We start from the raw sequence: 17,824 nt of genomic DNA on the forward strand, positions 1-17,824 counted from the left end.
CTGGTTCACCTTTATCCACCCTATATGTTACTTCCTCAAAGTACTCCAGCAAATTTGTCATGAATGACTTCCCCTTCAGAAAACCATGCTGACTTTGTCCTATTAAATTATGATTATCCAAATGTCCTGTTACTGTCTCCTTAATAATGGACTCCAAAATTTTACCTGCCACAGATGTTAGGCTAACCGGACTATAGTTTCCAGCCTTCTGTCTACTGCCCTTTTTAAATAAGGGTGTTACATTAGCAGTTTTCCAGTCTGCCGGGACCTTTGCTGAGTCCAGGGAGTTTTGGAAAATTATTACCAATGCATCCACAATCCCTACCGCCACTTCCCTCAAGACCCTAGGATGTAAGCCATCAGGTCCAGGTGATCTATCCGCCTTGAGTCCCATTATTTTACCGAGTATCACTTCCTTAGTATTTTTGATCGTGTTTAGCTCCTCCCCCCCTATAGCCCCCTGTTTGTCCAGTGTTGTGAAATTCTTAGTGTCCTCTACTGTAAAGACTGATACAAAATATTCATTCAGTGTTTTTGCCATCTCCATATTTCCCACCATTATTTTCCCAGTCTCATCCTCTAAGGGACCAACATTTACATTAGCCACCCTTTTTCTTTTTATATAACTATAAAAATTCTTACTATCTGGTTTTATATTTTTTGCTAATTTACTTTCATAAACTATCTTCCCTTCCTTAATCAATGTTTTTGTTGTTTTTTGCTGTCTTTTAAAGTTTTCCCAATCCTCTACCTTCCACTAGAATTGGCTACCTTATATGCCCTTGTATTTAGTCGAATACTATCCTTAATTTCTTTACTTAGACACGGATGGCTCTCTTTTCTTTTACACCCTTTTCTTCTCAGTGGAATATATATTTTTGGAAGTTGTAAAATAACTCCTTAAATGTACACCACTGATCATGTATCGTCTTACCCTTTAATCTATTTTCCCAAACCACTCCACTCAATTCCGCTCTCATACCTTCATCGTCTCCTTTATTCAAGCTCAGCACGCTTGTTTGAGATCCAACCTTCTCACCCTCTAATTGAATATGGAATCCAACGATGTTATGGTCACTCATTCCAAGGGGATCCTTTACTAGGACATTTTTAATTAATCCTGTCTCGTTACACAGGACCAGATCTAAGGTTGCTTGCCCCCTGGTCGGTTCAGTTACATACTGCTCAAGAAACCCATCCCTAATACACTCAATGAACTCATCCTCAAGGCAGCCCTGCCCAATTTCATTTGTCCAATTAATATGATAGTTAAAATCCCCCATAATTATAGATGTTCCCTTATTACAAGCCTCAACTATTTCCTGATTGATACTCCGTCCAACAGAGTTGCAACTGTTCGGAGGCCTATAGACTACACCCAGTAGTGTTTTTCCCCCTCATTTTGCCTTACCTCCACACAAACTGTTTCATTATCCTGATCTTTTGACCCAATATCATTTCTCTGTATTACAGCGATTCCTTCCTTTATTAACATAGCCACCCTACCTCCCCTTCCTTCCTGCCTGTCCTTCCTGATCGTTAAATAACCTGGTATGTTTAAATACCAGGCATTGTCACCCTGCAGCCATGTTTCTGTAATGGCCACAAGATCATACACATATGTCGTTATTTATGCCATTAACTCATCTATTTTGTTACGAATGCTACGTGCATTCAGATAGAGAACTTTCAAATATGCTTTGTGACACTTAGTTCCTGCTTTTGCCCTTTTTATTACTTTACCTTTTACTCCATACCTTCTGCCCCTTCCTGACACGCTCTGGGTTTAAATTTCCCCAATGCTACCTAAGTCTATGACCTTCTCTGTTGTCATTTTTATTATTTGCTTTCTAGGAACCTCCACTAGTTAGTTTAAAGCTCTCTCTACAGCCCTAGTTATATGATCCGCCAGGACTCTGGTCCCAGCACTGGCCAAGTGAAGCCATCCCAACGGAACAGCTCCCTCCTGCCCCAGTACTGGTGCCAGTGTCCCAGGAAGCAAAACCCATTTCTCCCACAACAGTCTTTGAGCCACGCATTTAACTCTTTAATTATATTTGTCCTAGCCCATTTCGCTCGTGGCTCAGGTAACATTACAGAGATTATTACCCTTGAGGTTCTGTTTTTTAATTTGACCCCTAGCTGCTCATACTCCTTTAAGATTAGCGGCTTCCTAGTCCTATCTACGTCGTTTGTACCACCATGGACCACGACAACTGGAGCCACCCCCTCCCACTGCAAGTTTCTTTCCAGCCCAGAGGAGATGACCTTAAGCCTGGCACCGGGTAGGCAACACAGCTTTCGGGACTCTCGCTCTCGGCTGCAGAGAATTCTATCTGACACCCTAATAATACTATCCCCTACCACTACAACATTTCTATTTACTCCCCCCTCTTGAATGGCCCCCCATTCCACGGTGCTGTGGCCAGGTTGCTCATCCTCCCTGCAGTCCCTGCTCCTGTCCCCACAGGGAGTAAGAACCTCGAACCTGTTGGACAAGAGTAAGGGCTGCGGCTCCTCCAGATCTACATCCTGGATCCCCGTACCTGCTTCACTCGTAGTCACACCGTCCTGTCCCTGACCATGGGCTACATCTGACTTAATTAACTTCATATGTGTGACCACATCCTGATACACAGAGTCCAGGTACTTCTCCCCCTCCCTGATGTGTCACAGTGTCTGAAGCTCAGACTCCAGCTCATCAACACGGAGCTGGAATTCCTGTAGCAGCAGACACTTGTCACAGACGTAATCACCATGAGCTTCAATGGGGTTCACCGGTTCCCACATCTCGCAACAGTAACACATCACCTGCTCCATTCTATGTAATTAATTAAATTTTTTATTGTTAATTATGGACACCCTCTGCCCGATTTTCGATGCTAGTATCCCCTTTAATTCATTGGATTTAAATTAAATCAACCCCTCTCGTTACATCAGTTAAATGGTTTACCAACAGTCACTCTGCACCAGAAAGGCATTATTAACTACAACCCACAGAGTTAAAGTTTGAAAAGAGCACCTAAAACCCCACTTACCCTAACTCACAGCACTCTTTGATGACTCGCACTCAGTGCTTGCTCGCACTAGGACTGGGACCAAGGGTAACCCAGAACAAATGGAAACTCGGGAGCATGGATAAGGGAGAATTGGATGGTCTCGAAATATTGTCCTTCCATGCCCAAACACAGGGGGGCCGTAAGATGGTGAATAGTTCCGGAGCCCAGGGGTCTTCCATCCAGGGCGATAACAGTGAGGGCGTGAGCTGGATGGGTCAGGGGCATCTTCAGTAGTTTCATTAAACCCAGATCCATGAAGTAACGATCGGCACCAGAATCCACCAGGCACTTAAGATCATGTTGTTGATTACACCAGAAAAGTGAAGATGACAGCAGGACCATAGAAACAGTGGGGCCGGGAGGGATGGTTACGCTCATCTCAGGGCCCTCCGCCCAGGACGAGCCCTGGCTTTTCCCGCCAACACTGGACAAGAAGAGCAAAAGTGGCCAGGTTCCCCACAATAGAGGCAAATACTCTCTCATTCGGCGATCACGTTCAGGCTGCGAGAGACAAGCTACTCCCAACTGCATGGGCTCCTCTGGAGCAGTCAAAGATGGACTCGGGATGGCTCAGAGGCTCTCAGATGGCTTCGAAGCAGGGAACGCACTTGTTTCCGGAATTGGGGTGAAAAAGGAGCGGCGTCCTCTTCGCCTCTCACGGAGACGATTATCCACTCAAATGGACATATCAAAGAGAGACTCCCAATCACTCACCGAATCTCTGGAAGCCAGTTCATCCTTGATTTCATCCGTGAGACTGTGGCGAAAAGTGGCGATGAGCACCTCCGAATTCCATTGGCTCTCCGCCGCAAGAGTGCGAAACTCAATGGCGAAGTCCGCAATGCTACGAGCCCACTGGCAAAGCCGAAGCAGTTTGTTAGATGCCTCTTTCCCATTGACAGGATGATCAAAGACCTTTCTCATTTCCTCAGTGAAAAGTTGGTAGTTTGGGCATGGCGGAGTTTGCTGTTCCCAGACGGCCATAGCCCAGGTAAGTGCTTTGCCGGTGAGTAGCGAAAAGATGTAGGCTACTCGGGAATGGTCAGTGGGAAACAATGAACCTTGCAGCTCGAAAGCCAGGGAACACCGGGTTAGACAGCCTCGACATCCTCCCGGGTTACTGTAATAGCGCTCGGGTGCAGGTAATCGGGGTTCTTTCAGAAGCGAAACCGAAGGAGCGGGTAACGGTGCTGGAGTAGCTTTGGTTGCCTGACCCTGTCTCTGATGAAAAGCAATGACGAGGGCCTCCAGCTGGTTCTGGCTTCGGGAGAACGACGTGACGAATCACCGCAGTTCATCCAAGATCAGTTGTGGATTTTCAAAGACACGTCATAGCCATTGGTCCCTCTCTGCTGGGTCCATGTTTGGCTCAGACTTGCTGTGACGAGTGGCACTGGGTGAACCCAACTGCAGGAAGGCAAACTAAGGCAGAGGTTAGGATGCATAAACAAAGGTAGACTTTACCAGAAACAAACAAAATAACAACAGCACAGATACAGGCTAGCAGGCCGGCAAGAGGATCACAAGGCAGTGTGAAACACAAGATTGAGCTCCGGACATAAAACTAAGCATCACTTAAATAGCAGGCAAATCACCATGCACAGATGAGTACGATTAGGAAGAAAGAAGGAAACAATTAAGAGTTCATGGTGCCCTCAGGTGGCGAGGCGAGGTAGAACCTGGGTCATTCCTGACATTTTTGCACCACAGTTGGAGCCGAATTTCCTCTTATTCATTACCTCCTCCTATATTGGTTTTCCCTCAGTTCCCGCACTTTGACCATGGTTTCTGCTGCATTATCTCCCGAATTTGTAATCACATCATTCACGGTGCTAGCACAAAACAGATCAGACAGATCTTTGGGATACATTCAAAGAAGGGAAGAAGATTTCACCCCATGAGGAAACAAGGGTCCGGATTGTCCGGGACATGTGGTTCAAAAGTGCCCCACAACATCTGTGTATCCACATGTGATGTGTATGCGTGAAAACCCGGAACGTGCGATCTGTTAAGTTTCAGCTTGACAGGGGTACGAATCCAAAGAAAATGGACATTCACTGGCAGAGGCTTGGGCTATTTGCACAGCAAATGCCCACGAACCTCTTGTGCCTGGTAAAAGCAGGCATCACGCTTTCCTTTACCAATTTAAACATTCAAAAACCTTTAACATTGGATTAGATTATTATTGGCATCTTTATAAATGTTTAAATTTAATTTACAAAAATTTTTTATTTTATTTTAAATGTTGAATTAAATTGCATTTTCATTAATTCTGAACATGTGATGATTTACTTTTCTATAATTCCCCGTTTTCTCTCCACCACCTTTTATAAATAGTGGGGTTACATTAGCTACCGTCCAATCCACAGGAACTATTCCAGAGTCAAAAGAATTTTGGAAGATTACCAGCAATGCATCTACTGTTTCTAGTGTCACCTCTTAAGTAGCCTAGGTTGTAGATTAGCAGGCCCTGGGGATTTATCGGCCTTCAACCCTTTTAATTTCCCTAACACCATTTCCCTACAAATACTGACTTAGTTCAGTTCCTTCCCATCATTAGACCCTATGTTCCCCGACATCTCTGGGAGGTTATTTGTGTCTTCCTTTGTGAAGACAGAACCAATGTAGGTAAGTAATTGGTCAGCCATTTCTTTGTTCCCCATTATAAATTCTACCAATTCTGCAAGGAACCTGCGGTTGACTTCACCAATCTTTTTCTCTTCACATATCTATAGAAGATGATGCAGTCAGTGCTAATGTTCCCTGAAAGCTTCCTCTCACACGCTATATTCCCACTCTTAATTTATAGCTTTGTCGTCGTTTGCTGAATCCTAAACTGCTCCCAAGCCTCAGGTTTGCTACTTCTACTGGCCAATTTATATGTCCTCTCCTTGGATCTTATGCTATCCCTAATTTGCCTTGTAAGCCACGGTTGAATCACCTTTTTTGTTTTATTTTAATGTGAACAGGAATGAATGAATTCTGTAGTTCATCCATGTGATCTTTAAATATTTGCCATTGCCTATCCACTGTCAACCATTTAAGTAACGTTCCCCAATCCATCCTAGCCTACTTGCGGCTCATAACATTGTAGTTTCCTTTATTAAAATTCAGGACCCTAGTCTCTGAGTCAACTACTTCACTCTCCATCTTAATGAAGAATTTTATCATATTTTGATCGTTCCTCCCCAAGGGGACATGCACAAGAAGATTGCTAATAAATCCTTTCTCATTACATAATACCCAGTCTTAGATGGCCTGATCTCTAGTTGGTTCCTCGACATATTGGTCCAGGAAATCATCCCGTATAAACTCTAGGAATTACTCCTCCACAGTATTGTTACTAATTTGGTTTGCCCAATTTATATGTAGATTAAAGTCACCAATTATAACTACTGTGCCCTTATTGCACGCATCTCTAATTTACCATTTAATGCCATCCCCAACCTCAGCAGTACTGTTTGGGTGTCTGTATACAACTCCCACTAACGTTTTCTGCCCCTTGGTATTTCTCAGCTCTACCCATACAGATTCCACATCATCAGAGCTAAAATCTTTCCTTACTATTGTGTTAATCTCCTCCTTAACCAGCAGGGCCAGGATGGTGTGACTAGAAGTGAGGCAGGTACGGGGATCCAGGAGGTAGATTTGGAGGAGCCGCAGCCCTTGCACTTGTCCAACAGGTTCGAGGCTCTTACTCCCTGTGAGGTTGGGAACAGGGACTGCGGGGAGGATGAGCAACCTGGCCACAGCACCGTGGAGCAGGAAGCCATTTAATTGGGGGGAGTAAGAGGAAATGTTGTAGTGGTAGGGGATAGTATCGTTAGGGGGATAGATAGAGTTCTTTGCAGCCGAGAGCGAGAGCCCCGAAGGCTGTGTTGCCTGCCCGGTGCCAGGGTTAAGGACATCGCCTCTGGACTGGAGAGAAACTTGGAGTGGGAGGGGCAGGATCCAGTTGTCGTGGTCCATGTTGGTACCAACGACATAGATAGGACAAGGAAGGAGGTCCTGGTGAGGGAGTTTGAGCAGCGAGGGGCCACATTAAAAAGCAGAACCACAAGGGTAATAATCTCTGGATTATTACCTGAGCCACGAGCGAATTTGGCTAGGACAAATAAAATTAGAGTGTTAAATGCGTGGCTCAAAGACTGGTGTGGGAGAAATGGGTTTTGCTTCCTGGGACACTGGCACCAGTACTGGGGCAGGAGGGAGCTGTTCCGTTGGCACGGGCTTCACTTGGCCAGTGCTGGGACTAGAGTCCTGGCGGTTCATATAACTACGGCTGTAGAGAAGGCATTAAACTAACTAGTGGGGGGGAGGTTCCTAGAGAGCAAATAATAAAAATGATAACAGAGAAGGTCATAGACAAAGGTAGCAGTGGGGAAATTGAAAACCAGAGCGTGGCAGGAAGGGGTAGAAGGTGTGGAGTAAAAGGTAAATTAATAAAAAGGGCAAAAGCAGGAACTAAATGTCACAAAGCATCTTTGAAAGTTCTCTATCTGAATGCACGCAGCATTCGTAACAAAATAGACGAGTTAACGGCACAAATAACTACATATGTGTATGATCTTGTGGCCATTACAGAAACATGGCTGCAGGGTGACAATGCCTGGGAATTAAACATACCAGGTTATTTAACGATCAGGAAGGACAGGCAGGAAGGACGGGGAGGTGGGGTGGCTATGTTACTAAAGGAAGGAATCACTGTAATACAGAGAAATGTTATTGGGTCAAAAGATCAGGATAATGAAACAGTTTGGGTGGAGGTACGGTAGAATAAGGGGAAAATAACAGTAGTGGGTGTAGTCTATAGGCCTCCGAACAGTGGCAACTCTGTTGGACGGAGTATCAATCAGGAAATAGTTGAGGCTTGTAATAAGGGAACATCTATAATTATGGGGGATTTTAACTATCATATTAATTGGACAAATCAAATTGGGCAGGGCTGCCTTGAGGATGAGTTCATTGAGTGTATTAGGGATGGGTTTCTTGAGCAGTATGTAACTGAACCGACCAGGGGGCAAGCAACCTTAGATCTGGTCCTGTGTAACGAAACAAGATTAATTAAAAATGTCCTAGTAAACGATCCCCTTGGTATGAGTGACCATAACATGGTTGAATTCCATATTCAATTATAGGGTGAGAAGGTTGGATCTCAAACAAGCGTGCTAAGCTTGAATGAAGGAGACTATGCAGGTATGAGAGCGGAATTGAGTAGAGTAGATTGGGAAAATAGATTAAAGGGTAAGACGATACATGATCAGTGGTGTACAGTTAAGGAGTTATTTTACAACTTCCAAAAAATATATGTTCCACTGAGAAGAAAATGGTGTAAAAGAAAAGACAGCCATCCGTGGCAAAGTAAAGAAATTAAGGATAGTATTCGACTTAAAACAATGGCATATAAGGTAGTCAAATCTAGTGGGAGGATAGAGGATTGGGAAAACGTTAAAAGACAGCAAAAAATAACAAAAATATTGATTAAGAAAGGGAAGTTGATTATGAAAGTAAATTAGCAAAAATATAAATACAGATAGTAAGAATTTTTATAGATATATAAAAAGAAAAAGCGTGGCTAAAGTAAATTTTGGTCCCTTAGAGGATGAGACTGGGAAATTAATAGTGGGAAATATGGAGATGGCAAAAACACTGAATGAATATTTTGTATCAGTCTTTACAGTAGAAGACACTAAGAATATCCCAACACTGGACAAACAGGGGGCTATAGGGGGGGAAGATCTAAACACGATCAAAATCACTAAGGAAGTGGTACTCGGAAAAATAATGGGACTCAAGGCGGATAAATCACCTGGACCTGTTGGCTTACATCCTATGGCCTTGAGGGAAGTGGCGGTAGGGATTGTGGCTGCATTGGTAATAATTTTGCAAAACTCCCTGGACTCAGCAAAGGTCCCGGCAGACTGGAAAACTGCTAATATAAAGCCCTTATTTAAAAAGGGCAGTAGACAGAAGGCTGGAAACTATAGACCGGTTAGCCTAACATCTGTGGTAGGTGAAATATTGGAGTCCATTATTAAGGAGACAGTAACAGGACATTTGGATATTCATTATTTAATAAGACAAAGTCAGCATGGTTTTATGAAGGGGAAATCTTGTTTGACAAATTTGCTGGAGCTCTTTGAGGAAGTAACATATAGGGTGGATAAAGGTGAACCAGTGGACGTACTGTATTTAGACTTCCCAAAGGCATTTCACAAGGTGCCACACAGAAGATTATTGCTTAAGGTAAAAAATCACGGGATTGGGGGTAATATTCTGGCATGGATAGAGGATTGGCTATCTAACAGAAGGCAGAGAGTTGGGATAAATGGTTCATTCTCAGACTGGTAATCAGTAACTAGTGGTGTTCCGCAGGGGTCAGTGCTGGGTCCCCAAATCTTTACAATCTATATTAACGATTTGGAGGAGGGGACCGAGTGTAACATATCAAAGTTTGCAGATGATACTAAGATGGGAGGGAAAGTAGTGAGTGAGGAGGACATAGAAAACCTGCAAGGCGACATAGACAGGCTAAGTAAGTGGGCAGAGATTTGGCAGATGGAATACAATACTGGAAAGTGTGAGGTTATGCACTTTGGCAAGAAAAATCGGAGAGCAAGTTATTATCTTAATGGCAAGAAACTTGAAAGTACTGAAGCACAAAGGGATCTGGGGGTCCTGGTGAACGAAACTCAAAAGTTTAGTGTGCAGGTGCAGCAATTGATTAAGAAGGCCAATGGAATATTGGCTTTCATTGCTAGGGGGATAGAATAAACAAATAGGGAGGTATTGCTTCAGTTGTACAAAGTATTGGTGAGACCGCACCTCGAATATTGCATACAGTTTTGGTGTCCATACTTAAGAAAGGACATACTTGCTCTCGAGTCAGTACAAAGAAGGTTCACTCGGTTAATCGCGGGGATGAGGGGATGGACATATGAGGAGAGGTTGAGTAGATTGGGACTCTACTCATTGGAATTCAGAAGAATGAGAGGCGATCTTAGTGAAGCATATAAGATTGTGAAGGGACTGCATCAGGTGGGTGCATGGAAGATGTTCCCGATGATGGGTGAAACTAGAACTAGGGGGTGTAGTCTTAGAATATGGGGCTGCTCTTTCAAGACTGAGATGAGGAGGAACTACTTCACTCAGAGGGTGGTAGGTCCATGGAATATGCTGACCCAAAAAGCTGTAGAAGCTGCATCATTACATAAATTTAAAACAGAAATAGACAGTTTCCTAGAAGTAAAGGGAATTAAGGGTTATGGGGAGCGGGCATGAATTTGGACATCAGTCTAGGTTCAGATCGGTCATGGCCCTGTGGGTAGCGGAGCGGGCCCAGGGGCCGTGTAGGCTGATCCTGCTGCTATTTCGTCTGTCTAATTCTGTTAGATTCAGGAGATGGTTCTGTGATAGTGGATTGGCGGTTAGGATCAGATCAGCCATGATCTTACTGAATGGCGGAGCAGGCTCGAGGGGCCGATTGGCCTACTCCTGCCCTTATTTCTTATGTTCTTATGTTCTTATGTTCAATGCTACCCCACCTACTTTTCCTTTTTTCCAGTCCTTCCTCAATATTGAATATCTCCTGAATATCACTGGAACTGAAGTGACTGAATAGAACTGAATAACAGGTGATGCGTTTAATGGCTGACTGATTTGATACCGCCTGTTAAGCGCCACGGTTCGAGGCGAAATTCCTCTTTTACATTACCTCCTCCTATCTTGGTTTTCCCTCAGTTCTCGCACTTTGACCATGGTTTCTGCTGCATCATCTCCCCAATTTCCAATCACATCATTCCCGGCATTAGCAAATAACAGATCAGACAAATCTTTGGCAAACATTCAAAGAGGTGACGAATATTTCAACCCCAGGAGGAAACAAGGGCCCGGATTGTCCGGGAGCTGTGGCTCACAAGTGCCCCGCAACCTCTGGGCTTCCACATGCGATGCGCATGCGCGAAAACACCGAACTTACAATCTGTTAAGTTTCAGCTTGACAGGCCGTACGAATCCAAAGGAAATGGACATTCGCTGGCACAGGGGTTGGCTATTTGCCCAGCGAATGCCAACGAACATCTTGCACCTGGTAAAAGCAGGCTTAAGGCCTTCCTTTGCCAATTTAAGTGTTAAAATAAATATGAAAATAATATTTTTTAAATGATTAAAAATTCTAAAACATTCAAAATTAATTTGGGTTCTTATTGGCATCCTTCAAAATGTTTTAATTTATTTTCAAAAAATTAAATTTTTGTTTTAAATGTTTATTTAAATGTTATTTTAATTAATTTTGAATATGTAATTAGTTATTTTTATTTAAGTGGGGTGAAAATGTATTTTTTAAGGGATTCCGATTATGCTTATGGGGATTCCGGATATAAATGAAATCCCAAGAAGCATAATGGGAATACCCTTTCTCATTGGTTGGGCCGGGCCACGTGTTCCCAAGGACGCTTACATTCTGCATGCACCTCTGGGACATGTGGGCCTTTAAGCTGACATACACTGCAGGCCCAGGAGCGCAAGAGTCTGAAAATACCGATGCACTGGGTAGGTGCGTGCATTCTTGCGATTTGGAGGCATTCACCCGTGGGAAGCCTCCGACCGCAATTTCCAGCCCAGGAGTTAATACACGGTGAATAAAATGGGTCAACATATCGTGGGATGCGAATTCTTTCACCTGCTTGTTTTATGAACTGAAGCAGGAGATGTTGTGGATATAATCTGTGGGAATGAGTTCAGAATCAGTGTATTCGAGTTTGAACTGTTGGTGAGCTTAAACCGGCTTCATACACATTAAAATGTTGGCAAGGCTACAATCTCCCATCAGTCCATCTTTACCCGGCAGTCAGTGTTAGCGCTTAGTGTTGGAGTTCCCAATAAGACCATCAGTTTTTCCCTCTTCTCACAGGATACAATGTGGTGAATGGAGGAGAAAATCGGGCGTTTTCCACACCCGCCCAAGACCAATTTCATCTGATGCTCTTTGTATCAGATTACTCCCGGTGTCTGGGTCCAATGATATACATTGGGCTAGAAATTCAGTAGGCTTTGCGCCCAGTTTTCACCCAAAGAGAGCTTTTGCGCCACTTGCTGAGCTTTCGCCGATATTCAGCGCTGCGGTAATGGCGGCGTTAGCCAGTAGCGCTGCGCCGCCACCGATGACGTCATCGGTGTGAGCAGTGCCCCGCTACCGCACCGCTACCGGCCCGACCGTCATATTTAGTTGCGGCCGCCTCTTCCGCAGTGGCCGCAAACAGCGATCAAAAAACGGGGCCGACCTGTAGCGTTAGTGGGGTGAGTTAAGGCGGAGGTGCAGTCGGCCGCTTCTTCGGCGGCCGCCTGCCCGCACCTCCTTCCCCGGCCTCCTCCACCCCCCCCCCCCGCGGCATTGCCGGCTGTTTTCCGGGAGCCCGGCACTTCTCCGTGGTGCCGGGCTCATTTGGCGGCACTAGCGAGCGGCGATCTCGCTGTTGCAGGCACCTCCCCCTAAAGAGAGGGAGGAAGGCCTGCAGTACCGCAGCCTGCCGCTCTGCAGTGGGTGGCGCTGCGGCACCTAGCGCGCTGATATTCAGTTTCAGTGCCCCAAGCGGGGGCGCCGAAAACCTTGAATAGCGGCCGCCTTCGAGTTGGGGCGCTGAAACTGAATTTCCAGCAGGCGCAAGTGGCTCCGCGCGCAGCGGTAATTTCTGGGCGTGAGCGAGCTGGCCACCCCAAACTGAATTTCTAGGCCATTGCCTTTTCCATAATCATCCCTGTAAGATTGTGTTGGAGAAAATAATTTCCAAAATGACCAATAACACGTTGCAGCCACTGACAAGTGGAGGTGGAATTCTGATTAATGCGTGAAATTCCGCTGCTTCAATTCCGGCCTGATCCAGGATCCAGAACTCACAGAATTACAGGGAGATCACAGCAGGGAAACAGGCCATTCGGATTCATTAGTGCCGTGTTTGTGTTTATCCTAATCCCATGTACCCACCCTGTTCCCTGATCCCTTCATTCACTTTTGTTCCACCACCTCTCTAATTAATTACTCAATATTAACACGGTCTCTGCTTCAGTTATTACCTTTGTGCATTGAGTGGTGCTGGAGTTTTGCTAAGTGGGAGAAAAATCATTTCAGTGTATTCTGTGAATTTTAGTATGTAAAGAAGTCAATTATTTGAAATAAGTTTAATTTTTTAAGGGTTTTTTAAACTCTTGGGCAGTTTAAACCGGAAGTAGAATCCGGGTATAAAAGGGGAGGGGCTAGTGCAGTGCACGGAGTGCTTTGTGCATTGAGTGGTGCTGGAGTTTTGCTAAGTGGGAGAAAAATCATTTAAGAGTATTTTGTGAATTTTAGTTTGTTAAGAAGTCAATTATTTGAAGTAAGATAAATTTTTTAAGGGTTTTTTAAACTCTTGGGCAGTTAAAAGCGGAAGTAGAATCTGGGTATAAAAGGGGAGGGGCTAGTGCAGTCCACGGAGTGCTTTGTGCATTGAGTGATGCTGGAGTTTTGCTAAGTGGGAGAAAAATCATTTAAGTGTATTTTGTGAATTTTAGTTTGTTAAGAAGTCAATTATTTGAAGTAAGATTAATTTTTTAAGGGTTTTTTAAACTCTTGGGCAGTTTAAACCGGAAGTAGAATCCGGGTATAAAAGGGGAGGGGCTAGTGCAGTGCACGGAGTGTTTGTGCATTGAGTGGTGCTGGAGTTTTGCTAAGTGGGAGAAAAATCATTTAAGTGTATTTTGTGAATTTTAGTGTGTTAAGAAGTCAATTATTTGAAGTAAGTTTAATTTTTTAAGAGTTTTTTAAACTCTTGGGCAGTTTAAACCGGAAGTAGAATCCAGGTATAAAAGTGGAGGGGCTAGTGCAGTGCACGGAGTGCTTTGTGCATTGAGTGGTGCTGGAGTTTGGCTAAGTGGGAGAAAAGTCATTTAAGGGTATTTTGTGAATTTTCATATGTTAAGAAGTCAATTATTTGAAGTTAGTTTAATTTTTTAAGGGTTTTTTAAACTCTTGGGCAGTTTAAACCGGAAGTAGAATCCGGGTATTAAAGGGGAGGGGCTAGTGCAGTGCACGGAGTGCTTTGTGCATTGAGTGGTGCTGGAGTTTTGCTAAGTGGGAGAGTTCGGATAAGTGGGAGGTGAGGGTGTGTTTTTTGCTCTGTTTTGTTCCCCACTCCCAGGCTTAGCCAGCACTGCAGAGGCGGAGCAGCGAGATGAGTCAACCAAACAGGCCCCACAGACAGTATTCAAGGAGCAGGTTGGTGATCAGCTGGTTGGTTGGTTATCTTCCTTCTCTTCTCTTTTATACCTTTAAGTTGGTAAGTCCTTTAAATAGTGGTGTGACATTATCATTTATATCCGGGCAGGGACTTCATAACTAATAATAAGAAATTTAATTAATTACTTAGAATGGAGCAGGTGATGTGTTACTGTTGCGAGATGTGGGAGCTGGTGGTCCCCATTGAGGCTCACGGTGATTACATCTGCGACAAGTGTTTACTGCTAGAGGAACTCAAGTTCCATGTTATGGAGCTTGAGACCGAGCTTCAGACACTGCGACACATCAGGGAGGGGGAGAAGTTCCTGGACTCTATGGGCTAGATTTTCAGTATAGACAGTTTTGGGGCGCTAACCTTACCGCCCGCCCGAAGTTAGCGCCCGCCCCAAAGTAGCGCCCCGTTGCCGGAAATTCAGTGGCTTCGCCCTAAGAGGTTGGTGGAGCGCTAAAAGAGGCGTTCCACTACTATCTTTAGGCGCTAAGCCGGCGGTGCAGAGCGCAGCGCCCGAGCTCGGGCGCAGCGCACGGCAGACACTCTGGTGCCAGTGAGCTCTTAAAGGGGAAGGGTGCATGTGTTTTTTTAGGAGGAGGAGGAGGAGGAGGAGGAGGAGGAGGAGGAGGAGGTGGTGGTGGTGGTGGTGGTGGTGGCCGGAAACATAAATACACACCGTTCACAACAACACACTGGATCCTTCCACACAACACATGCAGACTGCCGTTTATAGTGCAGGAGGAGTGCCCTTTAATTTGCGCTCCCCAGGGTGTGTTGCGTTCCATTTTACAAATGCTCTGGACGCCAGCCGCAGAATGGGGCGGTCCGACTGAAGTTTGGATTCGGGGCGGCCAAAGGGCGTTGCACGAGGATGTGACTTCATTTTCTGCGCGCGCATCCGGGCGGCCGCTAAACTTTGCGCCGGCGCTAACGGGCAACTTAATTTGGGGCGGGGCGCAAATTGCGCTGCGCCCGGGCGCTACACGAATAGCGCCCGAAAATCACTTCTCTTAATGCGCTAACTGCTGGCGCAAGCAACTGAAAATCTAGCCCTATGTTTCAGGAGATGGTCAGACCTATGAAGTTAATTACTGCAAATGTACTCCGTGGTCAGGGACAGGACAGTGTGACTACGAGTGAGGAAAGTACAGGGATCCAGGATGTAGTGTTGAAGGAGACGCAGCCCCTGTTCTTGTCCAGCAGGATCGAGGTTCTTACTCCCAGTGAGGGAGGGAGCGGGGAATGCAGGGAGGATGAGCAACCTGGCCACAGCACCGTGGTACAGGGGACCATTCAAGTGGAGGGAGTAAAAAGAAATGTTGTAATGATAGGGGAAAGTATCATTACGGGGATAGATAGGGTTCTCTGCAGTCAAGAGCGGGAGTCCCGAAGGCTGTGCTGCCTGCCCGGTGCCAGGGTTAAGGATATCTCTTCTGGGCTGGAAAGAAACTTGGAGTGGGAGGGGGAGGATCCAGTTGTCGTGGTCCATGTTGGTACAAACGACGTAGATAGGACAAGGAAGACGGTTCTGTTAAAGGAGTATGAGCAGCTTGGTGTCAAATTAAAAAACAGAACCTCAAGGGTAATAATCTCTGGGTTATTACCTGAGCCACGAGCGAATATGGCTAGGATAAATAAAATTAGATGCGTGGCTCAAAGACTGGTGTGGGAGAAATGGGTTTTGCTTCTTGGGACACTGGCACCAATACTGGGACAGGAGGGAGCTGTTCCATTGGGACGGACTCCACTTGGCCAGTGCTGGGACTAGAGTCCTGGCAAATCATATAACTAGGGCTGTAGAGAGGGCTTTAAACTAATTAGTGGGGGGGAGCTTTCTAGAGAGCAAATAATAGAAATGACAACAGAGAAGGTCATAGACTTAGGTAGCAGTGGGGGAATTAAAAAACAGGATGTGTCAGGAAGGGACAGAAGGTATGGAGTAAAAAGTAAAGTACTAAAAAGGGAAAGAACAGGAACTAAGTGCTACAAAACATATTTGAAAGTTCTTTATCTGAATGCACGTAGCATTCGTAACAAAATGAATAAGTTAACGGCACAAATAATGACATATGGGTATGATCTTGTGGCCATTACAGAAACATGGCTGCAGGGTGACCATGACTGGGAATTAAACATACCAGGTTATTTAACAATCAGGAAGGACAGGCAGGAAGAGAGAGGAGGTGGGGTGGCTATGTTAATAAAGGAAGGAATCACTATAATACAGAGAAATTATATTGGGTGAAAGGAGTAGGATAGTGAAACAGTTTGGGTGGAGATAAGGAATAATTAGGGGAAATAAACACTAGTGGGTGTAGTCTAAAGGCCTCTGAACAGTTGCAACTCTGTTGGACGGTGTATTAATCAGGAAAGAGTTGAGGCTTGTAATTAGGGAACAGCTATAATTATGGGGGATTTTAATTATCATATTAACTGGACAAATCTAATTGGGCAGAGCAGCCTTGAGGTTGAGTTCATTGAGTGTATTAGGGATGGGTTTCTTGAGCAGTATATAACTGAACCGACCAGGGGGCAAGCAACCTTAGATTTGGTCCTGTGTAATGAGACAGGATTAATTAAAAATGTCCTAATAAAGGATCCCCTAGGAATGAGTGACAATAACATGGTTGAGTTCCATATTCAATTAGAGGGTGAGAAGGTTGGATCTCAAACAAGCGTGCTGAGCTAGAATAAAGGAGACTATGAAGGTATGAGAGCGGAATTGATTAGAGTGGACTGGGAAAATAGATTAAAGGGTAAGACGGTACATGATCAGTGGTGTACATTTATGGAGTTATTTTACAACTTCCATGAAAATATATATTCCACTGAGGAAAAAAGGATGTAAAAGAAAAGATAGCCATCCGTGGCTAAGTAAAGTAATTAAGGATAGTATCCGACTAAAAACAAGGGCATATAAGGTAGCCAAATCTAGTGGGAGGATGGAAGATTGGGAAGTCTTTAAAAGACAGCAAAACATGACTAAAAGATTGATTAAGAAAGGGAAGATAGATTATGAAAGTAAATTAGCAAAAAATATAAAAACAGACAGTAAAAGTTTCTATAGTTATATAAAAAGAAAAAGGGTGGCTAAAGTAAATGTTGGTCCCTTAGCGGATGAGAACGGGAAATTAATGGTGGGAAACATGGAGATGGCAAAAACACTGAACAATTATTTTGTATCCTTCTTTAAAGTAGATGACACTAAGAATATCCCAACACTGGACAAACAGGGGGCTCTAGGGGGGGAGGAACTAAATACGATTAAAATCACTAAGGAAGTGGTACTTGGTAAAATAATGGGACACAAGGCAGATAAATCCCCTGAACCTGATGGGTTGCATCCTTGGGTCTTTAGGGAAGTAGCAGTAGGGATTGTGGATGCATTGGTAATAATTTTCCAAAACCCACTGGACTCAGCAAAGGTCCCGGCAGATTGGAAAACTGCTAATGTAACGCCCTTATTTAAAAAGGGTAGTAGGCAGAAGGCTGGAAACTATAGAC

This window comes from Somniosus microcephalus, chromosome 4, assembly GCF_052327205.1.
Source record: "Somniosus microcephalus isolate GS21.2 chromosome 4, FLI_Smic_1.0, whole genome shotgun sequence".
NCBI lineage: Eukaryota > Metazoa > Chordata > Chondrichthyes > Squaliformes > Somniosidae > Somniosus > Somniosus microcephalus.